At 42.1% G+C, this 25,573-nt stretch overlaps 1 long non-coding RNA gene across 2 annotated transcripts in view; it reads left to right on the forward strand.

The window, feature by feature from the left end:
• Positions 1-238: 238 nt before the first annotated feature.
• LOC121855283 overlaps positions 239-25,573 on the forward strand; it is a 102,056-nt gene continuing 76,721 nt past the window's right edge. Inside the window, exons 1-2 of one of the 2 annotated variants that reach the window (XR_006086762.1) lie at positions 239-502; positions 21,782-21,939. This is a non-coding gene — a long non-coding RNA (uncharacterized LOC121855283). The remainder of the gene's footprint in view (positions 503-21,781; positions 21,940-25,573) is intronic. The other variant, XR_006086760.1, reaches the window with a different exon arrangement.

Below are 25,573 nucleotides of genomic sequence, written 5' to 3' on the forward strand. Positions count from 1 at the left end.
AAGCGAGGACGACGGTTTGACCGAGTGAGCAACGGCCCTTAAGGTGCGGTGTCTGGCGTTGATGAACGCCAAGAGCGGCGGCCGACGGCGGCGGCGGGGCCGTGGGGAGCTGTGGCGACGGTGTGGAGCGTGGTGGGCGTCTGGGTGGACCGGTGGGGCAGGCGGGGGTGTGCAGGACAGTGGTGCTGGTGCCGGCAGGCCGCGCTGCTTCGCCACGCAGGTTGCTGCTCGTGGCGGTCGCTGGACCTCCGCGCCCGCCCGCCCGCCACCGACCCGTGGTACGGCACCACCGCCCGACCCGCTCCACCCGACCCGACACTGGTGCTCCCTGCCGCAGCCAGGGTGATGGGGACTTACCCCACAACACTGCAGGTGCAGGTGTTGAGCCTCACCACCCACTTAGGATGTATGGTAGTGAAGTGTGACGTGTCCAGTGCTCGCGTGATTATAGTGTGAAACAAGTGGTAGTGATCGGCCAGCCGGAGGACTCAGCCACTAAAGGGTAAGATGCTCGCTATTGTTGTCTTGTTGTGTCAGGTGTGTAGGGCCTCCACGCGAATCCCCATGCCAACTCCCTTATCCTTCCACCCTCATAAGCTAACTTTCTCCATTCCCACCTTAAGACCGTCCGAACTACTCTCCGTCTTTCATACTCTCCGAATTATTCGATCACCCGTACCCACTTTCTCTACGTGAGTCACAGTTGTCTTGGCCGTCGTGCAGCGCGGTAGTGAGGAGTGCAGTTGTGTTTTAGTGGACTTGGTGAGGAACACATCCAAGTAAAGTCGGGGATCCCAAGTCGACGACCATCCCCGACGATTGCCGCAACTTCGTCAATGTTAGAGAAATGCCACGAACATGACCGCTAAACCATTCAGTTTTTTTTTAAATTGGACGATCCGAATCTCACTTATAGTTCTTAGTATAGTTGTACTTTGGTTTGGTTGGTTCACATCGTCGGAAAACTGAAGGATGTAGTGTTCGTGGTATTTTTTAACATTGGTCATTTTGCACGATTGCCAATACCGGCGAACAGAACATGGGGTCGGTCAGTAAGGGTGTGCAACCGTACACAGAGAATGGGGTGCGTGTGGCGGAGGTGCTGCTGGCATCGGCAGCTCAAGACGAACAGTGTGTGCCCCTCACCCTCCCCCCCGCCCCCCTAACCCCTGCTCACAAAAAAAGGTCGCACAGAGTATCATTCGCAAGTGGGTTGACCTCTTCCCTCCCCTCCCATCCCCTCCCCCCCCACACCTCCTCTCCCCATCGCCACTCCCTTCATCGTGTTTGTGGGTGTAGGGAGGGGAAGGGACTTCTCTCCCGCTGGACTTGGTGGTTTTCGAGATTTTCCGTCTTAGGAGTCTCGGGGACTAACTTAGCAAATTCACTTGATACGTGTTTTATGATGGCGTTAATTCAGGAATCTGGCGACGACAAAAACACTGCTTCAGGAATTTATTGCGGAATTGCCAGTAGTGAGTAGTGATAGTATTTTATAAGCGTCTTGGGCGGAGTAGTGCCCTAGAGTTTTTCATGACCGCCGCCATGGAGCTGGACAGCGTGTGCGTCCTGCGTGTCCGTCCGTCCGACGTTTGGGTGTTCACTTGCTGAATGATTTCCTTCAGTTTTCCACAAAAGATACTGACACTTGGCACAAGCATGTTGGAGGGGTAGGTACATAGTGTAGTGTGGTCATTTCGGTGGACTTTATTCAACTTTTACCGTGTTTGGGACTCAGACTTTGACGAAATGTTGTATACTGGGGAACCTACTTTGTGGAGTCAACTTTGTTTTGAGTTTTCTAAGACTCATTCTGAGACTTAAGGAAACATGTTGGAGTGATAGTAGATATACATACAGTTGTGTGTGTCATGCTGCAGGATTTGTACAAGTTTAACCGTTTTTGGAACTTAGAATATTTTTGTCGAAGCTTCGGATGTGGAGAACCTACCCAGTTTGTGAAGACTTTTTTCATTAAAGATTCTGAAACTTTCTACAAACATGTTCGAGTGATAGTGAATACAGACTAACATGAATCATGTTGCAGGATTTTACAAGTTTTATCGTCTTTGAAACGTAGACGTGAGATCAAGTTTTCAAAGAGTTTTCTCGGAAAGACTTTGAAACTTAGTACCAGCGTTTAGAAAGGATAATTTCTTGGAATTAACGGAACCATTGTGTTTTACAAACATTAATTGATGGTGATCTCTAGTGTACGTATTGGTACAATTTGAACACAAATAGAGTGAATTACTATGTGTGTTTATGAAGGAACTTATGGTGGCGAGTGTCGTGAAGCAGAAGTGACTTATGTTCTATAATTTATAAGTGAGACAACCCCCGTACAGGAGTTTTAGTTAGCATATATTCGCACCTCATTCATGTTATGAGGTTGCAATATAAGACAGCTGTGTGTACCTGACAGCTGTTTCTAGATTTCGTAATGGCTGCATGGTTGGGTGTGTGTAACCAAGCTGGACTGGTAATTCTTTGATCAACCGGGATGTTGCTGATTGCAGGCCAAAGTTAGCGTACACACTGCCGCATGGTGCGTCAGCTACTCTTTGAAGTGACTTGTGGAGCTCACTCTTGATTATATTCACAAGGTTAGGCATGGGGAGTCTTGTGCTGGCTGAGAGCCATGCAGGTATAACCAGTGATTTTTCCAGTGGTACATAATGATAACTGTATAATTATTTGCTTTACCCAGTGGTACCCAATGGTCCCTTTACTTATCCGTTTATATTCAGTGGCCTGCACATTGTCATTGATATATCCTGATGATACTATATTTACTAGTGGTAACAGTGATGCCTCAACTTTGAACCAAGTGAAGTTTACAGTGTAAAGTGCTGACGTTGGCAGTGCTATAAGCTTTGATTTATAATACCGTTAGTAAACATCTGAACTGCGTGTTTCGTCGTGCACCCGCCTGGCTACTGCTGAGTGTTACCCCTTTGTGCCTTGTTGTTGTTGTTTTTTACAGTGATTGAACACTTTAGTGACTTTCCTTCATAGTTTGTGTTTACATGTGGACGAACACTTCTATAAGTTGTGACTCGTTTGGTTAGGTTGGGTTGAAAATGTAATGTGTGGACCATCGTGGCCAGGGGAAGATACTGTATTTTTCTTGCTGTTTCCAAAAGTTATCATATCGAAAGACGTTCATTAAGAGTGAAAGAAAAGTGTATTACCAGTTAGTGGCAGAAAAGTGAAGGTGCAGCTATATCTGGTGAAGTGACCCTCGCCTATCAAAAATGTGCTTAGGTTGAGTCTTGGGACACTGAAACACTGGAAACTGTCATGAAATTTGAAAACTCAGTCGTTAAGTACAGGTATATGAAAACTCAATCAGTGGATCCTTAAAACTGAATATCGATATGCTTATTTAGAAACGAGTTTTTTTGTCAATACTTTTTTAATTCTTAGATTGGCTGTCTCATACGTCGATCACTTGGGGGGGGGTATCTTTGTAGGGTTGTGACTGATGCACCAATACTCTTGCACTGAGTATGTGTGTGGGAATAGTGCCTGAGATATTGAATACTCTTAAGTGCTTCTAGAACCCCTGGAGACTAATTTACTGTTTGTGTGGTGACTCGTCAAGTGTATTATTGGAGATACAGTGTTTTAGAGTCAGTGTATATCTGGAGGCTCACTCAGTGTATTTATTGGAGACAGTCAGTGTTTTTTTTTGGGGGGGGGAGATTCATTCAGTGTAGTATTGGAGACATTCAGTGTTTTTTGGACCTAACCTAACCTATCTTGGAGACTCAGTGTATAGCCCTCTCCAGTGTATTTTAGAGGCTCTCAGTGTATATTTGGAAAGAAACGAATTTTTGAGGACCCGATTTTTAAAGACAATATAAATATTTAGACACCCAGTTTTTCAAGGCTTACTGAGTATTTTAGAGACGAAAATTACTAACACGATTTATTTGAGTGATTTTTTTTTTAATTTATCTAGTGTGTCAGAGATTTTTTACTTAGGGTATTTAGCAGTTTGACTTGAATGCGGGTATATCATGATGACTTAGCAGTTAATGGATAGTAAGGGATTTGTCAATATGAAGGAGGATTTATCAGTATAGCTAGAGGGGATAAATGCTGTGTAGGTCGTGTTGCTTTCTGAAGATTATTTTTATTTTATTTTATTTTTTATTTTTTTTATTCTACTCAGGTAATTTTTTTTCAAAGGGTAGATAGACAGTCTCTCTCTCTCTCTCTCTCTCTCTCTCTCATACACACACACACAGGCTTCCAATGATCCGAAATTCAGTCGTGTACCTTGGGATTTGACCAAAGAGTCACTATTCATTATGACTTTAGAAATTTGTTAAATGAATTAGGCCTTTATTAATATGATCTGGAGGACTTTAAATAGCAGAGGGACCTACAGTGTAATTACTTCAGTGTTTGTTTGATTTTCATGTTGATAAGGTGATTCGATTTTCAGTTTGGTTAGGTTAGGTGACCAGTATTCATATACAGATTTGTTAAAATGAAGTGAAGATTAATTTTGAGATTTTGGAAAAGAATTTACGAACCTGTTGCTTTGAGTTACTTAATTTATAAAACGACTTGGGAATTTTATGAGGTGATTTGAGAAGTTGTTGACAGTGGAGGCAGATGTACAAAAGGGCGGAGTTAGGTGTCTTGGATTATACTAACCTAACCAACCTAAACTAACCATAACCTAACCAAACCATAATCTAACCAAACCATAACCTAACCAAACCATAACCCAACCTAACCATAACCTAACCATAACCTAGCCAAACCATAACCCAACCTAACCATAACCTAACCATAACCTAACCAAACCATAACCTAACCAAACCATAACCAAACCATAACCTAACCAAACCATAACCTAACCATAACCCAACCAAACCATAAAACCATAACCTAACCAAACCATAACCCAACCTAACCACCAACCAAACCATAACCCCAAACCATAACCTAACCATAAAACCAAATAAACCATAACCAAACCATAACCTAACCAAACCATAACAACCAAACCATAACCCAACCAAACCATAACCCTCCAACCATAACCATAACCCAACCTAACCATAACCTAACCAAACCATAACCCAACCTAACCATAACCTAACCAAACCATAACCCAACCAAACCATAACCTAACCATAACCTAACCATAACTTAACCAAACCATAACCTAACCAAACCATAACCCAACCAAACCATAACCCAACCAAACCATAACCTAACCATAACCTAACCAAATCATAACCTAACCAAACCATAACCCAACCAAACCATAACCCAACCAGACCATAACCTAACCATAACCTAACCTATAAGAGACGGATGGCATTATTTGAGATATCATGATGGGGGTTTGTTGATTTTTGTGATGGTAAACTGGGCCTCTTGTGTTCTAGGGATAAATTTACCTACGATTTAAGGATTTTTAAGACCCTTCAGGGACTTACGATGACTTTGGGACCTGTTAATATGACACCAGGTTATGGTAGGATATCTTAGTGTCTTTTAAAGGTAATTAAGTGAGTCATTATGAGGCATTGAGGACGTGTTCAGTTGACTTAAGAACTTGTTTAGATCTCTCTCTCTCTCTCTCTCTCTCTCTCTCTCTCTCTCATTGTTGTCATAAAACTATTCATTACACGTCGTAATACTACAAATTGTACGACAGAGTGATACAGCGCACGAAAGGCTTCAGTTCAGTTCGTGCATCAGGCCACACTTAGCATGCAGGGGCGTTGACAGTCGTTGGTCGATGAGGTAGCCACACCGATTGAGATTTCAGAAATACATTCATAAATACCAGCGTAGATTTAAGTGTTACATAACCTACACCTTCGGGGATATCGATCCTGTGTTTGTACCGGTAAAATATACACGTGGATTTAGCCTAGACGTACCGGAAAAATAAACTACTTTAACCTAGATATGTGTTTATACCGGTACACAATGTTAACTGTTACTGATCAAATGGACACCAGTTGTAATGGGATCCCAATCAAATATAACTTATTACATAAAGTAGGATTGGGGTCCAGTCCTGAGGCGGTAAGAGTTTGATGGCTTCCAGTCGTAACGGTGAGGATAGAGGCCAGTCACTGGTCAGTACTTGTTTACCGATATAAGTGTGCTGCTGTACCTTATATAGTGTTCTGGTGCACTATACTTATACTGTATAAGTGTGCTGCTGTACCTTATATAGTGTTCTGGTGCACTATACTTATACTGTATAAGTGTGCTGCTGTACCTTATATAGTGTTCTGGTGCACTATACTTATACTGTATAAGTGTGCTGCTGTACCTTATATAGTGTTCTGGTGCACTATACTTATACTGTATAAGTGTGCTGCTGTACCTTATATAGTGTTCTGGTGCACTATACTTATACTGTATAAGTGTGCTGCTGTACCTTATATAGTGTTCTGGTGCACTATACTTATACTGTATAAGTGTGCTGCTGTACCTTATATAGTGTTCTGGTGCACTATACTTATACTGTATAAGTGTGCTGCTGTACCTTATATAGTGTTCTGGTGCACTATACTTATACTGTATAAGTGTGCTGCTGTACCTTATATAGTGTTCTGGTGCACTATACTTATACTGTATAAGTGTGCTGCTGTACCTTATATAGTGTTCTGGTGCACTATACTTATACTGTATAAGTGTGCTGCTGTACCTTATATAGTGTTCTGGTGCACTATACTTATACTGTATAAGTGTGCTGCTGTACCTTATATAGTGTTCTGGTGCACTATACTTATACTGTATAAGTGTGCTGCTGTACCTTATATAGTGTTCTGGTGCACTATACTTATACTGTATAAGTGTGCTGCTGTACCTTATATAGTGTTCTGGTGCACTATACTTATACTGTATAAGTGTGCTGCTGTACCTCCCAGCATATAAGAGTGTTAATGTATTGAACAGGTTTTTTTTGTCAACATTGCGCACGTTTTTTGGTCCGGACTGAGCATGTTGATTCTCTCCTCATTACTGCGCATGTTCTTTTACTGGAACCGCATACATTGCTGCTCGTGAATACTGCGCATGTTGTTTTCCATGTCAGGATGCTGCTGCGCACATTGAATTCTGTCAGTACTGCGCATGGAATTTCACTCACAAGTATTGCTCTCAGTTTTCTCACTAAAACTGCGCCTAATGATTCTCTCTAACGCTGCGCAGGGAGAGCAATGAACCCTGCGCACGGAGGTTTACCAACGCTGAGCAGGGAGAATCACTAAAACCGTTTACGAGGAATGTAATATTACGCACAGAGATTCGTAGAGAAAAAATTGCGTAAGGTGACGTCGTTAAACGGGCGTTATAATTACACAGCTGCGCACTTGAGTACTGCGCATGTGGTGAGGGGTTAGATAGTGTAGGTATATATATTGTGATTATTAAGGAAGGTTAATGAATCACTACATACGGAAATTAATCCGAATTAGATAAAATAAATCCCCAAAATACGAAAGATAATCCCTAGAAATATGAAGAATAATCCCTAACTGAACTATGGTATTAAATCCCTAACTATATTAGACAATTAATCCAGGTTAAATAAGGTTAAATAATTCCCTAAGTGAGAAAATTAATCGTAAATTAGACATATAAATCCTCAACTAAATAAGAAAATTTGATGTAAATCCGCTAGAAAATCGGGAATAAATCCGTGACAAAAGTGGATTACATAACCAAGAAGCAACCTGTCACTGGTAGGTCTTGTGACTGTCATTCCCTCTTGTCATACACTCTTACTATCATTCACACTTTCGTCTGTCATGCACATCTCTCTCTCTCTCTCTCTCTCTCTCTCTCTCTCTCTCTCTCTCTCTCTCTCTCTCTCTCTCCATTCGTCTGTCATTACTCTCGTTTCTGTCATACAATTTAGTCATTCATTCCTCTTCTCTTCGCTCCTGTCACACCTTTGTCAGTCATTCATTCATCTGTCACGCCTTTGTCATACACTTGTGTCATTCATGTGTTTGTTATTCACTCCTCTGTCTCGTGTTTGTCATTCATTTGTTTGGTATTTAGACCTATTCTTCTGTTATGTCTTTGTCATACACTCATTCATCACTCACACCTCAGTTATAACTAATTGCTAATCACGTGTGTGTGTGTGTGTGTGTGTGTGTGTGTGTGTGTGTGTGTGTGTGTGTGTGTGTGTGTGTATGTATGATTGGGGCGTGTTAGGCATGTATACAGAGGAGAGGGGAGGGAGTGTAGGGTGGAGGAGAGGGGAGGTAGGGAGAAGAGGGGAGATATGATAGAGGTAAGGGAAGAGATAGAAGCTAATGAGGAGGAAAGGCGGGAGTGGAGGAGGTAGGAGGGGGTGGAGGGGGGAGGTGTGGGAGAGGGAGGTGTAGGGAGGGGGAGGTGGGAGAGGAGGTAGGAGGGGAGGTGTGGAGAGGAGGTAGGGAAGGGGTGGAGGGGAGGTGGAGAGGAGGTAGGGAGGGGAGGGGGTGGGAGAGGAGGTAGGGAAGGGGTGGAAGGAGGGGTGGAGGAGGAGGTAGGGAAGGGGTGGAGGGGAGGTGTGGAGAGGAGGTAGGGAGGTGGAGGGAGAGGAGGTAGGGAAGGTGGAGGGGAGGTGTGGAGAGGAGGGAAGGTGGAGGGAGAGGTGGAGAGGAGGTAGGGAAGGGAGGAGGTGGAGAGGAGGTAGGGAGGGGAGGTGGGGGTGAGGAGGTGGAGAGGAGGTAGGGAGGGGGAGGTGGGGAGCCTTGGCATGTAGCGTCATCTCGCCTCCAAAATTTAAGTGTCTCTTCTTTGTGTGGTTATTTCCGTCCACCCGCCGAGTACCTCCGCCCCGCTGCTTCCTTCCATGGCTGCTGGGTCCGTCCCTCCTTCTCTCCTTCCATGAGTGAATTTATGTCTTCCTGAATCCATAGCCTCCTTCTTCCTGAGTCGCCTTTCTTCCTGCTTCTTTCTTGGGTCTCTTTCTTTCCTTCCTCCTTCAGCCCCTTCCTTCTCTCTATCTGAGGGCCCCTTCCTGAACCAGCTTCTTCCTTCCTTGCTGCCATGAGACTCCATTTATCCTTATGCCTATACTACCATGAGGGACCTGTCATTGCTGCCATGAGTGGGGGGGGGCTGCTTTATTACTGCCATGATGGGGTTGGGGCTACTTTATTACTGCCATGATGGGGTTGGGGCTACTTTATTACTGCCATGATGGGGGGCCTAGTTTGTTACTACCATGATGGAGGTGGGTGGGGGCTATTTTATTACTGCCATGATGATGGAGGGGGTAGTTTTGTTACTGCCATGAGTGGGTAGAACTTTATTTTATTTTTATTCCTACACGTTTTAATGTTTTGAATATACTTTTGAAGAGGAGAAGGGGGTTCAAATAGTTAAGTCTACCCTCTAATGAATTATAAAGCTATTTGAGTCGACTGTGTGCTTGAGGGGTGGTACTGTGCCTGAACTAAAATCTCTCTAGTGCTGTGCCTTTTGAGTGGTTGGCAATGAACAGGTGTTTTGCATAGAGAAATGGTAACCTATGTTTGAGGATTATTATTATTATTAAGTTGTATTTTGTCCACTCTTACCTGTCCTTCACTCTGACCTGTCCTTCACTCTTACCTGTCCTTCACTTTTACCTGTCCTTCACCCTTACCTGTCCTTCACTCTTACCTGTCCTTCACTCTCTGACCTGTCCTTCACTCTGACCTGTCCTTCACTCTGACCTGTCCTTCCTCTGACCTGACCTGTCCTTCACTCTTACCTGTCCTTCACTCTCTGTCCTTCACTCACCTGTCCTTCACTCTTACCTGTCCTTCACTCTCACCTGTCCTTCACTCTACCTGTCCTTCACTCACCTGTCCTTCACTCTCACCTGTCCTTCACTCTTACCTGTCCTTCACTCTTACCTGTCCTCCACTCTTACCTGTCCTCCACTCTTACCTGTCCTTCACTCTCACCTGTCCTTCACTTTCACCTGTCCTTCACTCTTACCTGTCCTTCACTCTTACCTGTCTTTTACTCTTACCTTTACCTTACTACAACTACTTTTATTAATATTGCTTTTAATAATGTTGAAATAATAATTGTTATTTTTATCATTATTATAATTATTATGTTTGTTTGTGTATCTTGACTAATATCGAGTTGTTGTTTTTTTACAGGTAAGACGGTCGTGAGCTGCTGGTAGCTTGTGAAGGTAGAGTTCCTTATTTATTGTCGTATTACTATCTTACACAGAGGCGATAACTTCTTTACACACACACACACACACACACACACACACACACACACACACACACACACACACACACACACACACACACACACACACACACACACACTAAATCAGTCATGTTGATCTGTACACTGTAAGTATCATAAGGGATCTGTCTGTACTGGCTAGTCATACAGCCATCACAGTCAGCGGTGTTATTCTCCACATAGCTACATATTATACCCACAGGTTAACTGAAGTATGTGTCACCTTCAACATTGTTTTAAACATCAAATTCATATATAAATTACATGTCACCTCTCCCTCTCGATCATTTTTCCACCAATGTTTGTAAATATTTTTTCTTACGGGAAGTGTTTTACCAATCAAAATAATGTGTCCAACATACAAAATTCCAACTTTTAAATCAGTAATTACTGTCGAAATTTTTTTCGCGTCGGAAAGCCATATTTTTTGGTGTGTGTTTTGGTGTCAGATAAAAAAATTCATTTGTGTACATTGGTACTGTGTCGTTAGATGTGTAATGGGCGGTGGTGTTGACCAATAGCTGGGCAGTTGAGTACCCTCTAGGCCCCGGGCAGGCTTGTAGGGGTCTCTCAGATGAGTAGCCCCAGCACGTGCCCACTTTACTGCCCCGTGTAAGGTGTAAAATACCTTAGATAGAGAACTCGGTGTACACAAACCATCCCTACAGTAGACCTGTGGCTGGTCACCTGTTTTAGAGGAACTGTCACTTAGATAAGCAAATAAAAAGGGTAAAATACGGCTGTGTTGCCACATGTCCCAGCACCAAGTTTAGGGGCAAAAAACTCAACACGTGGCACCACAGCAATTTCCGCATTCCCTTTTAGATTTAGATTTTGTGGTGCTGAGGCCTTCACTACCACAGTAAAGGAAGAGGACATCTTTATGAGTGAGTGGTGATCACACACACACACACACACACACACACACAAGAAACATGTCTGGTCATGTGGGTGTTGTCACGTCGGCTATCCCAACTGATGTTTGATTTATAATTTAATTTTCTATTGGTGGAGTGATGGATGGTGGCACTCCTGGCACCGTAGCTCCCAGTGACCCTACATAGAGCCACTGTCTGTCAGTAACTGGGCACTATATTTCTGTACTCTCTGAGGTGTCTACTTGCTTTAATTTGATTCTTAATAGAGAGGAGATAGATAGATAGATAGATAGATAGATAGATAGATACTATATAATCCAGACAGACAGAAAGACATCAAGATTCGTGTCTTTTCCCGGATCTTATATTGGATGTCTCACACCTTCCTCCCGGCATGACCCTCTTGCATAATTAACGTGGGAGATAAATTATTATCGACGGGTGTTAATAATTACTTGGTGCTGCTGTCAATTAAACGTGCTCCTATTTTATAAGTGTTTGGATAGATGAGTTGGCATTCTTCTAGGTGGCTAATTAGGACATTCTGGTAATTATAATTCAGTTTATTTAACCATCCTTTGCCTAGTAATTGTTTTAATCCCACCTGGTTTTGTTTTATTTAATTTAGTTCGACTGGGGTTGTATGTATTGTTTTATAATCAGGTGTAGTGTGTCTGTCTATCTGTCTGTCTGTTTGTCTGTAAAGTGTTCAGGGACCATCACAAGGCCTCATCTCTCACACGTTTGAATGTTCACGGCAGAAAATTTCTCCATTACGCTTCAAAAAATTATAATATTAGTGAAATATATATTATATGTTTTATTGCATTTTTGCAGATTTATTGGCGATAATCAACGGTGATTACTGCTAATTATACGGGTATCAGTTGTCTTTGTCAATTTATGGAGGCATAACTGTGTGAGTAATCGGTGTCGTCTTGTTTACAAATATCATCACCTCAATGGATGACGCCAGCTTAGGGTTTTTCCCCCATGGTCATCTGATAGTACTGAAGCCTTGGATCAGTTTGTGTGGGAAGTTACGACTGGAAGCTATACGTTAATAGCAATAATATTAGCAAAAATGACATTAGCAGCTGTTGCAAAAAGTAGTATTTCGTAGAGGCAGTTGTAGTATGAAGTTTATTGTAGTATTGTTATGATCTATTGTGATTGTTTTATAAGTATTGTAAGTTTAGAAGCTAGACACTACTAAACACAGTCACCACCATCACAGAGTTAGGGTTATGTTCCTCGTTTGTGTCGTTCATCTGATGGCTGGTGTCCCGGCTGCAAGATATAAAACAAATTCTCCAACCTCGTTAAATACTGTCTGGGTTTCCTGGCAAAGACTGGCCGGAAAAGTGAGATAACTCTATCATTGTGAGTTTGTGGTTATCAAGTGAATTTTCATAACGTGGCCTGGTGGATAATTAATTGAAGGTCGTGTTTCAGATAGTATCATCATAGCTTAGCCTCAGATATGTACCACAGCTAGACATAAGCTAATAGAGGTCTCTCCACACAGTAATAGAATAATTTAAAGTTATTTCATAATCATTACCTATTTATAGTAATTGAGAACTATTAATCGAGGCTTATAAGTGGTTATGATGCCTAATGTTTTAATAATGTTATATTTTCACTCTAACATAGCTCACAGCACTCCATGTTAGACGAGCTGGGGATAGTTAGTTTCTCCTGTGTGTGTGTGTGTGTGTGTGTGTGTGTGTGTTTGTTCAGGTATGAGAGTATAATGCAATCTAACAACAAGTTGGATATATAGTCCCCAATGTTGTTTTGGTTTGTTGTTGTGATGTTTTCAAAGTGAATATCAATTGTTTTAGAGGTGAAGCTACTCACTGATCTATACGTTGACCACTCCTTGTATATATATATAATAAACAAAATAAACAAGTTATCTCTTGTTTTTCGACTGTTGTGCTGATGGTGTTATTGAATTAAAAAACAAAAAAAATTAAAACATTAAATAAAATAAATGAATAGTGTGAGGATTTTATGTATGCATAATTCTCCTGTTGCATATAGATAAGGTGTGTGTGTGTGTGTGTGTGTGTGTGTGTGTGTGTGTGTGTAGATTAAGTGGATGAAAAAAAATCTGATGATAGCTTTACTTTATTAACCAATATCTTTGAAGACATTCACATAGATTTTCAGAATTTATCAACACTTGTGAAGATGGCGCCATATTGTATACCAGGAAGCTATTTAACCAGAGTTTATGAGAGTAAAAGTGATGATGACAGCCTTGTGTAGATCAGTAAACCTTATGGGAGAGTTTCATGGTGAAGGTAAAGTCATATTTATAAGTATTGTTGCCGCAGTCACCATTAACACCACCACGTGAAGGAGGGTGGGAAGTCATATGGGTCTCACTATGAATAAGCTTCTGTTTTACCTTACCTTACCTTACCTTACCTTACCTTACCTAACCTAACCTAAACCTTACCTTACCTTACCTTACCTAACCTAACCTAAACCTTACCCTTACCTTACCTAAGCTAAACCTTACCTTACCTTACCTTGCCTTACCTTACCTTACCTTACCTAACCTTACCTTACCTTACCTTACCTAACCTAACCTAACCTAACCTAACCTTACCTAAACCTTACCTTACCTTATCTTACCTAAGCTAAACCTTACCTTACCTAACCTTACCTTACCTTACCTTACCTAACCTTACCTTACCTAAACCTTACCTTACCTTACCTTACCTTACCATACCTAAACCTTACCTTACCTAAGCTAAACCTTACCTTACCTTACCTTACCTAACCTAAACCTTACCTTACCTTACCTAACCTAAACCTTACCTTACCTTACCTTGACTAAACCTTACCCAAACCTTACCTAAACCTTACCTTACGATAGAGATTGAGTTACTTTAGAATTGGGACCCAGGGGTCATTTACGTTAGGCCCAGATCACAATATTATTTGTTAATTTAGTGTATGCGAGTTTAGAACCTATTAGGGGTAAGGATCATTAAGACTTATGTCCCAATTAAAATGTTAAGTTAAGTAGGGATCCATTATGTGCTAGTTCTCAATCCTAGTATGGTAATTTATGTTAGGATGGGATGTATTAGGACTGGTCACTTTCCTGTTGTGTCAGTAAACATAAAGACGGGAAGTGTCACATTTTATCTCGGGTTTATGATTAACGTTTGGACTCAGAGGGTAAAAATGAGTACGATGATAATTCTGAATACAATACCACGAGCCAGGTTACTGTACTGTCACCTCGTGTTAAGTGTGGACATGAAGGCGTACTAAGACAAAACGTGTATATGAAGTTACAGTATTGGGTAAAAATGTCGTAAGTTGAATGATGCTGTTAATGCTTCACTGGCCAGACACTATCTTGCCTCAGTGCTGTGAAGGTGTTACCATCACGTGTAAACTTTTTAACACACACACACCGTCAATTATACACCATCGAACACGTAAACCTTGAACTCCATCACGGTAAGACAAATGACTATCAAGTATCTTTAATTCGTAACCTTCAGACTCCACCACAGTAAACAAATGAACGTCGATTATAAGCTCAAGAATATGTTACTAAGGAACACAACAACTATAAGATAATCATTTTGCTGGTTCAGTGTTGGGTGCTAGTTATACCAGAAACTAAATTATACTAACGGGAAGTCACACCTGAATTTTTATGTAATGGTCTTCAAGTAAACGGAAGTTCACTATAAAAATGTTGAAATATATTTGTAGAATAATTAACTTAAAACCACTGGGGAATGTTACTATAAAAAGCTCTTGTTACTGTGTGTTTTAATGAGAGGATAAGTTGTGTTGTGACCAAACGTTATGAAGTACTGTATTGATAAATATTTAACTTTGAAGACTTTTATCTGAACTTTGGACTCTGTGTGTGCGTGTGTGTGTGTGTGTGTGTGTGTGTGTGTGTGTGTGTGTGTGTGTGTGTGTGTGTGTGTGTGTGTGTGTGTGTGTGTGTGTGTGTGTGTGTGTGTGTGTGTGTGTTTACCTTTTTTCTATGACTTTTGTAAAATTAGTACTTGATTTCTTTAGTTTGTTTGTTTGTTCTTATTTTGATATTTGGGAAGTGTTAGACGCATCTCTCCCTCCAGTCATGGGAAGGGGGAGGGGTGACCGTGTGTGTTTCACCTCTTTCTCCTCCCTCCCTCCTCCTCCTCCTCTCTCTCTCCTCCATCCTCTTCCTCCTCTCTCCCCTCCATCCTCTTCCTCCTCTTCCCCCTCCCTCCTCTTCCCCTCCTCCTCTTCCTCCCTCCCCTCATCCTCTTCCTCCTCCCCTTCCCCCCTCCATCCTCTTCCTCCTCCCCCCCATCCTCTTCCTCCCCTTCTTCCCCCTCCATCATCCTCTTCCTCCTACCCCCTATCCCCCCACCCCCATCCTTTCCCTCTCATTTTCCCTTCTTCTCCCATCCCCTTCTTTCCTTTTCTCTCACCCCTCCTCCCTCCCTCTCCCCATCACCCCCCGTGTGAGTTATTTATTACGTCATAACGATTATTTTGAATATGCAAATCCCTCTTTTCAAATTTGATAAGCAATGAAATCCGTGCTTGGGCAATCTGGGGGCCGCCAATTACCTCCCAGGCTATACTCTTCCCTGTAGCCAGAAGCAACACGAAGAAATGAAGAAATCGTAAATGTTTTCTTCTATGTAAATTATTTTGTTACGTCCAGAAAAAGATAAAGGTTATTGTTACAGGGATTACATCAGCCCTTACATCAGTTAACGGGTCTTGCTACACACTACATTACACTATACAGTACATCATCAGTTCAGAACTATCACAAATAGCTAGTAGGTTAACATGTACCCCTGTATAGTCTATGTATACTAGCCCTCGTGTGTACAGTCTATGTATACTAGCCCTCGTGTGTACAGTCTATGTATACTAGCCCTCGTGTACAGTCTATGTATACTAGCCCTCGTGTGTACAGTCTATGTATACAAGCCCTCATGTGTACAGTCTATGTATACTAGCCCTCGTGTACAGTCTATGTATACTAGCCCTCGTGTGTACAGTCTATGTATACTAGCCCTCGTGAACAGTCTATGTATACTAGCCCTCATGTGTACGGTCTATGTATACTAGCCCTCATGTGTACAGTCTATGTATACTAGCCCTCATGTGTACAGTCTATGTATACTAGCCCTCGTGTGCTATTTTTGGGGAACGTTCTTACATAATTTTATTGTCTTCCCCTCTTGCGCCCTCCACCCCCACGGATCATTCAGGCTCTCCACCAACTTTGTGTCTGTCCTTAACGCCTGGTACTGCTGTTGCTCCGTCACTTCCTCCTCATCCCTCTGGTTCCTTTTTCAACAGGATAAGAGTTAGATCCCTACTTTGGTTAGGTTAAGACTTGGGGTCTGTTAGGACTGGGGTCCGTTTGATCTGCAACCCCTTTATCAATTTGCTTTTCTTTTTACTGAATTTCTCCTTCTTTCTCTCCTTCCTCCTTCATTTCCTCCCCCTCTTTCCCTTACCTTTCCTCTTCTTTTCCCGTCTCCTCTCAATGTCTCGTTTTAGTTCATATCTTCAATACTCACTTGGTATAAATCAGATACGAATCTTCAGGAAATTTTACACTGCATTCTTCCTTTGGTTAAATTTATCTTATTTATCTCCTTCATATGTTTCAATTAAACCTACTTTTCAGCATTTTTTTCTCCCTAGTCACTCAACGTTTTATTAGCATATTGTGTATCTTGTTATTAATCTCTCTTATCTTTTCACTGTACACGTTACCTACATCTGCCTTGTTTATTGTCATAGTTCTCTTAGTGTTCCTCGTTACCTCGTTCAATTCTTTTGTCTAGTCCATCACCGCTGCCCTCCTCCCCCCCCCTCTTCCTTCCCCCCTTCCTCTTTCCCCACCCCACCTCACCATGCCCCCCTCCACCTGCCTACCAAACCCCACCATGCTCCCCCCCCCACCTACCTACCTACCATACCTTACCATGCACACAGCCCAGGTACTATCAGATCCATACCTCGTGAATTCTTTCTCAGGTATTCTCATATGTTTTGATTTTGTCTTTATGATTGTTAACATACACCAGGTCTTGTGTAGATGTAGGTCTTGTGTAGGTGTAGGTCTTGTGTAGGTGTAGGTCTTGTGTAGGTGTAGGTCTTGTATAGGCGTAGGACTGTAGGTCTTGTGTTGTGTTCAGGTGTTTGGTAGTTACATCATTTGAGATTCTAAATATCCACATGTACCAAGTTCCATGCTCTTGTTGGTACTATATAACCTATACTTGTATTTTTGCCTTTGTATTGTGAGTTTCAGCTCTTGTAAGTTAAGTTCTACCTCAAGTTTCATATCATCGCTACAGGAGAGATGGTTGACAATCTCATCATCCTTATTCTTCTTGTCGTTTATTGTTTCCTCTCGGGGGAACTGGTGGTCAATGGGATTATTGGTGGTGCAAAAGTCTAGGTATAGCAGCGACACCCCCTGAAGAATCACCTTCCTTTTTGGCTTCCCTCAGTACCTCGCCTGCTGGGGGGGGGACTATATGCTATTACGAATCCATTTTTAATATTCACTGTATAATTAAAAATTTTTGATGTTTATGAAGTATTTCTTTGATAGTATTACCTTCAGTATATGGTAATTACCTGTACTATCTGGCAGCTAACATTGCTACCTTGGTTTTAGCTTTATACTATACGGCTTTGACCTTCAGCTACAAGTATATATTTGTGTCGTACTACTGAAAAGATAAATCCTTATATGGGGTTTAGAAAGGGAAGGTAAAGGACATTGTGTGTTTGTTATGACTTTTATTTGCATATTTATTTAACGTATTTATTTTTTGTTCTTTTATTTCGTATTACTTTTTTTTTTTTTTATCTTATTTATATTTATTTTAATATTTTTTTTCGTGTATTATTTGTTTATTTAAATACTTTTATTCGGTTTTGTCGTGAGAAAATAAATTGGATTCTGTAGAGTTTATTCTTATTAAAGCAAAAAAGAAATGCATTATGTATTCACGTATTGCCCGGCTGTAATTAAGATTTTTTATGTATTTGTACTGTAGCCGAAAAAGTTGATGCTTTGTAGTGGTAAAAGTATTGATGATGACGATTATAAAGGATAAAATATTGATATGTGATACAGTTGAAAATAACAATGTGGAGAACTGTATAATGATTTGTCAATATCGTCTGTAATCAATAATATAAATAATAATAATAGTAATAAAAGTAATAATATAAATAATAATAATAATAATAATAGAGTAATAATAATAATAAAAATAAGAAGAAATGTGGTCTCGTGTCAATAATTATAATGAAAAATAAATTCATTTTAAGTCATTAAGTGTAAATATTTCAAACATTTTAAGATGCCAGTAATACTATATCTTTGTTGAGAAATTGTGTATGTATGTGTATGTGTGTGTGTATGTATATATGCATGTATGTGTGTAGTGTGTTATGCATTTTATATATATCAATAATTATCTGACATGGTATACTATATTAAATAATTCCTTGGTAATTTTTTTTGCATTAAACTAGTACGCTACGGTACATGTGAACGTAATAGTATTTTTATATATAAACTGTAGCATAAATTATGTGACGTAATGTTTTTATTTAATATTTGCTTTATTAAATGTCTGTCAGTTAAGGGGAATTTATTGTAAACATTTGTTGTATGATATTGTAGAGTTATTAATGCCTTGCTTACTGTTCACGTGTCCTGTGTTGTTATTTTATTTGTATTACTTGAGAATATTTAAGTTTATTTTATACAACTTCAGGTGACTTGTGTATTGTATATTATAATAGTTTGTGATTTACTCAAGTTTGTTTTATGGAAGTACTGCAGGAAAAAATAAGTAGTTTATTTTTTTATACTATTACAACTTTCTCTGTATAAAAAGTAATATTTTTTTGTCCAAACACAGAAATTGGGAAAGAATGAAAAAATCCCCTGAGCTAACTGGCCCATATTAGGTGTTCAACTGTAACTTCTAATACAGTTACAAATTGACTTGACCATATAGCCTGTTTACTAATATCAAAGACAGTTAACATAGAGGGTGACTATATAATAATTCGATTTTGACTAGATGATTTAGAAAGTATTGTAATTTAGTAAGATATAACTAAGAAGAAAAAGGTTGTATCCTTTCAGTAACTAATAAGAGAAAGTAATGCTAGATATTAAAAGATTATATATATTGTCTAAGTATAGTTTCTCTCTACACAACACACGAGGGATAAATAAGACTTGGAGTAGAAAATAAACCCACCTAGGAGTTATGTACAAATCCCAATTACTTTTATTAACGACGTTGATATTTTTAACTCAGTGTGAGGCGCTGTGACCACGGTAGAGGCTGAGTAAGAATGATAAATAAAAAGTCACCAGTAAACTCATCATTAAAAGTGTCCATTAGAGCCACCTTTACTTTATAGTATTTATTTACACATTTTTAAAGGTGAAGAAGCATCCCTGTTTCATTCCGTTATGTAGGAATATTTATATAAGAGTTATTTACAACTGTACTCTGATGTATACCGTACCTTTTATTATTTCATTTGTGGATTATGTTGTGATAGGTTTGATGATATTAAAAGTGGAGGTGTGGGCTGACGCTCGTGTGATGGAGGGTTCGTTCGCTCATGTAGAAATATACTGTAGTTTGTGTAGCTATAATGCACTGTACTATACGTGTGGTGATTGATATGTACATGTTATGCTGCCTCTATAATTTCACTAATGGGTTATTACTTGGGATGAAATATTAAGTTTTGAAAGTGAAGAATTGTAGAAAGTTTGGGCCCGTCATGTGTAGAGTATTATCTGTATATATTATGCTGCCACTATTATTGCACCAATAGACCGTGACATGAGGTAGTCTATGGATGGCGTGTGCAGATTATTGCTCGAATAAATTATGGCACGTGCACGTTAATTGCCTGCAGTAATTAGGGCACATGCAAGGGCTCGGCCGAGGACCGCTACTTGCTGTGTCGTCGTAATTTTGGCGAAAATGTTCAGTCCTTTGTCTCCTGTGCACATAACGCTGCCGCTGAGGTCCAGACCCGATTACATGTTGAGTAGGTGGAGCGAGGACCTGGAGTGTGGCAGAGAGACCTGTGAGCCGGAGTGGTGGAGCCCAGGTATATACGGCACCTTGTCCACCATACAGGTCCTACCCCGTGTTCATCCTCTTGTGAGTGTTGTGAAATATTTGACACAGGTGATTGCTATGGGCGAGAGTGCCGGTGAGGAGGGTGGTGGTAGTGTAGGGGGGTGGTGGTGGTGGGGGGGTCGTGGTGACAAGGGTGGGTTAGGTCAGGTAGCTGTGGTGTAGGGTGTGTGGCCAGCCTGGTGTGGGTTGTGGCCACCCTCCTGGCCAAAATATTTAGTGAGGTTCTTAGTCTTGTGGTTGATGTGTTGATGAGCGACCCGGCGTCGACGTGCGGTAATGACGGGCGGTAGGTGGCGTTGGCACCCACGAGGCGCCCGCCCGCCACGCTCCCAGCATGTGCGCGGGCGTGGGTGGGTGGGGCAGGCGCGCCAGGGCATGTGGTCACCTCACATGTATCACGAAACACAAACACGCGGGTATGTTAGTATATAAACCCAGTTATGTCACAGTTTGGAGTTTATCGCAGTGAAGGTGAGCATCGAACCTTGTGTGCCCGAGGAGACTTGGCAACGCGCCCCACTTCAGCCAATGAGGCGGCGGCTCGACCTGACCAATCAGCTCTGCCCGCCCCGCCACCGGCTGCACGCGCGCGCACGCACACGCCAGAGCAGCCTTGCTTAGATCTGCGGGACCAATTACTTATGTTGTGACTCGTCAGGAGGACCACGACCCCACCAGGAACACCAGGTTGACTGCCACCCTCACCTCCACCCGTACCACCCACCTCACCTGTCTCATGATTGTTATCTATGGATGTGTGTACGTCATGAGGTTGATGTAATGCAGTAGGTGAACTGTGTAAACCTACACCAAAATAACACTTATTGATATTTGAAGACGTAAACACAAGATTATTTCACATGAAGTCAGAATTTGTTGATAATATGGCATGGCGCGAGACTGACATGATCACGGGATTTGTATTTATTTATTTATTTTTTTGGGTACAAGTGAAATATTTTGTTTGTTTATTTCCGTGTGTAAATAAGTGACTGAATGAGGTGTACGTACACTTGTTGAGGCATCAGCTGCGGGGTGTTACTCGACCACCTGTAGCTCCCACTGAGGTTCTCAAGAAACTTTATGAATTTGAATGAACTTCAATAAAGTCGACACTGGATTTATTAGATGACTGTAAAAGAAAAACAATGAAACAATATCGCGTCATTATCCCAATATACGCAATATAACCTTCAATCACCCCCACACTATACCGTATATGATCGTGAAGTTATATTATGCTATAGTTCTTATATCTGGTCAGTAGTTTATTTTTCTGGTAAAATTTGATGTTTTTTTTATATTATATATCTAAATTTACTGTATCTATCACCTTTTCTCTTTGTTTTTCTTCTAAATTTCTTCTCGTTTTTCTCTATTTCACCTCCTCCTCCTCCTCCTCGCACAGAAATTAAAAAAAGTCAATGAATAACCTTTGATTTTTTTTTCCAGATATGTATGTGGAGGAAGTGGAGTGTGTAAAAGACTCCACCCACACCTTCCACCCGTGTAGTGACCACCGTCCACGACCACCACCCACACCACCCACTCACCCACCCACCCCTACAACGCCCACTGCAAGACCACCCCAACATTCATCATTCACTAAGGTAAGAATTTTTTTTTTTGGGGGGGGGGGCAGGAGATACATAATAGGGTCCCAACTTAATCTGGTCATTTTGAGATTACGATTGGGGCTGATTATGATTGGGGCTGATTATTGGGGGGCTGATTATGACTGGGGGCTGATTATGACTGGGGGCTGATTATGATTGGGGGCTGATTATGACTGGGGGCTGATTGTGATTGGGGCAGATTGTGATTGGGGCAGATTATGATTGGAACAGATTAAGATTGAGATGATTTAAGATTGGGGCAAATTAGAATATAGTCCAGTTAGGATTGGACCCCATTAGTACTTGGGGCCTATGTGGTCTGGGGCCCACTTGACCTGATGATGTTTAGTAAAAGATCATATACTGTACCAATGTTTTTTTTATTAACTAATGTTTTTTTGTTCGATATTGTGTTTATTATCTGTTGTTGTTGTTTGTTTAAATAGAAACACATATACAGTATTAACTCTATTTGTACAAGGTGTCCCCCCCAAATTAATTTAATTTTTACAAGTTGGTCTTAATTGATGTATCTTATAAGTATAGTATATGTGAATTAGTCAGTGAATGTTTGTGTGTGCTTGTGTATGTACTGTATATGTATGTATGTTTGTGTGCGTCCTTGATTGGTGTTCGACATTTGAAGGTATGGAAGTGTTGGTGTACGATAACTAGGTCCTGTAGTGAACTATTCTGCCGGCCTACCAATTCAATATTGATTAGATGGAAGAAAAAAAAAAGGGGAGACACGTTATGAATATTTGGACACACCTTCAGACCGACGCTTATGAGATGTGATAAATGAAAAAAAAAACAAAGTCTAGCAGTTTAATTAATGGGCTGCAGCGGTCATTATTATATTTAGCGCTGACGTGTGGGAGTCCCATTGGCTGGATTGTTTGTTTTAGGTAATTTTTGTAATGAATTGTGTAGTTGTGTTTGTATTTTGTTTCCCCATCGTCAAAACACGAATCTAAAAATGAGTTTGGGGTATAGAGAATGTCAAAACGCTCTTAGAGTCGATTGAAATCTATAGGTGTTATTCTTTGAACTGACGGTAGTGGTGGTGGTCATTTATGCTGTTACAAAACTGTTTGGTACATAGAGAGACAACCCTCATATATATATATATTGAATTTGTTAGGCACGTATTACAACAAATTGACACTATGCTTCTCACAACGATGGGAGAAATGACAGTGTTAGGAATGTTAATTTGTTTGTTAAGTCAAGATTGTGTTAATAATGTTTATACAAAGTGTAATTATATATTATTAATAATGTTATGTAACACAATGCCATCCAACATTTTACTGACAAGATATTTACACAAACTTGACCACATAACAAAGGACAAATGTTGCCAGAAAATGTTATGAAGTTATTAAGTTGTAAGAATTATTAAACGTTTACCTAGAAAATGAAATAGTACATTAGTTATTTACCAACGATTGCAATGAACAAGTTTGGTACTTGTTTGGCACGATGAAAAAACGTGTTTGGGTGTTGTTTCGAACCTGTGTAAAGTATGTTTGGAATGTATTGACGTTGTGCATGCCCAGAGCCCACTAATACCCCCTCCCTTACCGACACCTCCTCATACCGGCTTCCTCCCCCCTCCACCACCGCTTCCTCCCCCTCCCTTACCGACCTCCCCCCCTCCCCACCGACACCTCCCCCCTCCCTGCAAACACCTCCCTCTCCTTACGACCTCCCCCCTCCTTACCGACACCTCCCCCTCCTGCAAGCACCTTCCCCACCTCCCTTACCGACACCTCCCCCCCCCTCCCCCCCACAAACACCTCCCCCCCTCCCCCCACCAGCACCTCCCCCTCCCCCCACCGACACCTCCCCCCTCCCCTGACACCTCCCCTCCCACGACACCTCCCCCCCCCTCCCCCCACCAGCTTCCTCCCCCTCCCCCACCGGCTTCCTCCCCCCTCCCCCCTGGCCACCTCCCCCCACCCTCCTTACATACCTCCCCACCCCCCCTTTGCCCCCCACATGCTCTTCCCCACAACCTCTCCCTATTACCCCGAATTTCACCATTCTCTCAGCAAGGTGAAGTAAGTAGTTAGTGGTGTCAGGAAATTGGTGGTGGAGGCAGTGGTGTGAGAAGTGGTGATGGTGGCGACAGTGGTCAGGAAGTGGTGGTGGAGGTAGTCAGTGTAGGAAGTGGTGATGTGTGTAGTGTGTCAGGAAGTGGTGGTGGTGTTATAGTGGTGTAGGAAGTGGTGATGAGACGTGTCGAGGTATGAGAAGTGTTGATGGTGGCGTGGGAAGTGGTGATGGTGTAGGTAGTGGTGTAAGGAAGTGGTGATGGTGTAGGTAGTGGTGTCAGGGAGTGTAGGGGGAGGAGGGAGAGGTGTGGAGGAAGTGGCACTATCTAGGTCAGGTCGTCGACCCCGGCAGTGGCACTCTGGTCTGGCCCTCCCCGACCCTGCCAACTTGTTTTAGGGAACACCTCCCTCCTCCACTCTCCCTCCATCCCTTCACCTTTATCCCTCTTTCTATCTTTATCCTTCCCTCCCTCCACCGCTGTCCATCTCATTCTCCACCATTGTCCCTCCCTCCACCACTGCCCCTTCCTCCAACATTCCCTCCCTCCACCATTACTGTCTCACCCTAACATACACACGCAAGAATGTGTGTGTGTATGTCAGACTAAGATAGAATAATGAGCAGAGACAGAAGAAAGGGATGAGGCTGAGGGAAGCAAAGAGAGAGAAACAAAGTGCGGGAGACAAAGAGAGAGAGAGAGAGAGAGAGAGAGAGAGCCATTGGCTATCGGGGATTGTTAAAGAGGAAGGCTTAGGAGCGTGGAGAGAGAGCCGTGTCTGGCCGCCCCGACGACTGCAACATCCAAGGTGGTGGTGCTGGGGGGAGGTGCCAGGCGCTGGTGGGGGAGTGTTAGGAGGTGGGGGAGGGGTGCCAGGTTCTGCTGGTGGGGGAGGAGGGTGCCAGGCGGCCACTGCGGGAGGTGGTGCTGGGTCGTCAGGTGAGCTCCACCACCACCACCAGCAGCAGACTCTGGACCATCCTCTCCAGTCACCACCCACCGACACTCTCAGCCAGCCACCCAGCCACCCAGTCCGCCACCCAACCAGTCTTCCACCCAATCAGCTAGTCAACTAATCAACAGCCAGCCACCAAATCTACTCGCCAGTTAGTTCACTAATTAGTTTTCAACCACCCACCCTGCCATATATTAAGCTACTACCCCCAACCACCCACCAAACTCCCCCCCCACCCCCACCCAACCACCCACTTATAAAATAGAAAGGGCAAGAGGAAAAAGTTAATAGAAAAGGCAAGAGCAGTATCCAGGAGTCCCCATGTAGAAAGGTTTTTGCTTATTTTCTGTATAACAAGTTGTAAAGGAGTGATTTGGTGTGTGTGTGTGTGTGTGTGTGTGTGTGTGTGTGTGTAATAATGGCGTTTTCCCTGGGTCCACAATGTTCTCATCCTTTGCCCCCACTACGCCACCATCAACCCCTCCCCCTCATGCCTCCCCACTACCACCATCACCCCCCCCCCTTTAATTTGTTAACATGGTGGGTTAAACAGCTGCGTCTCTTTACCCACTACCATGATTTTATGCCACTAGCAACAATAACATTACTACCAT

The sequence above is a fragment of the Homarus americanus genome, unplaced genomic scaffold (assembly GCF_018991925.1).
Source record: "Homarus americanus isolate GMGI-L3 unplaced genomic scaffold, GMGI_Hamer_2.0 scaffold16963, whole genome shotgun sequence".
NCBI classification, from domain to species: Eukaryota; Metazoa; Arthropoda; class Malacostraca; order Decapoda; family Nephropidae; genus Homarus; species Homarus americanus.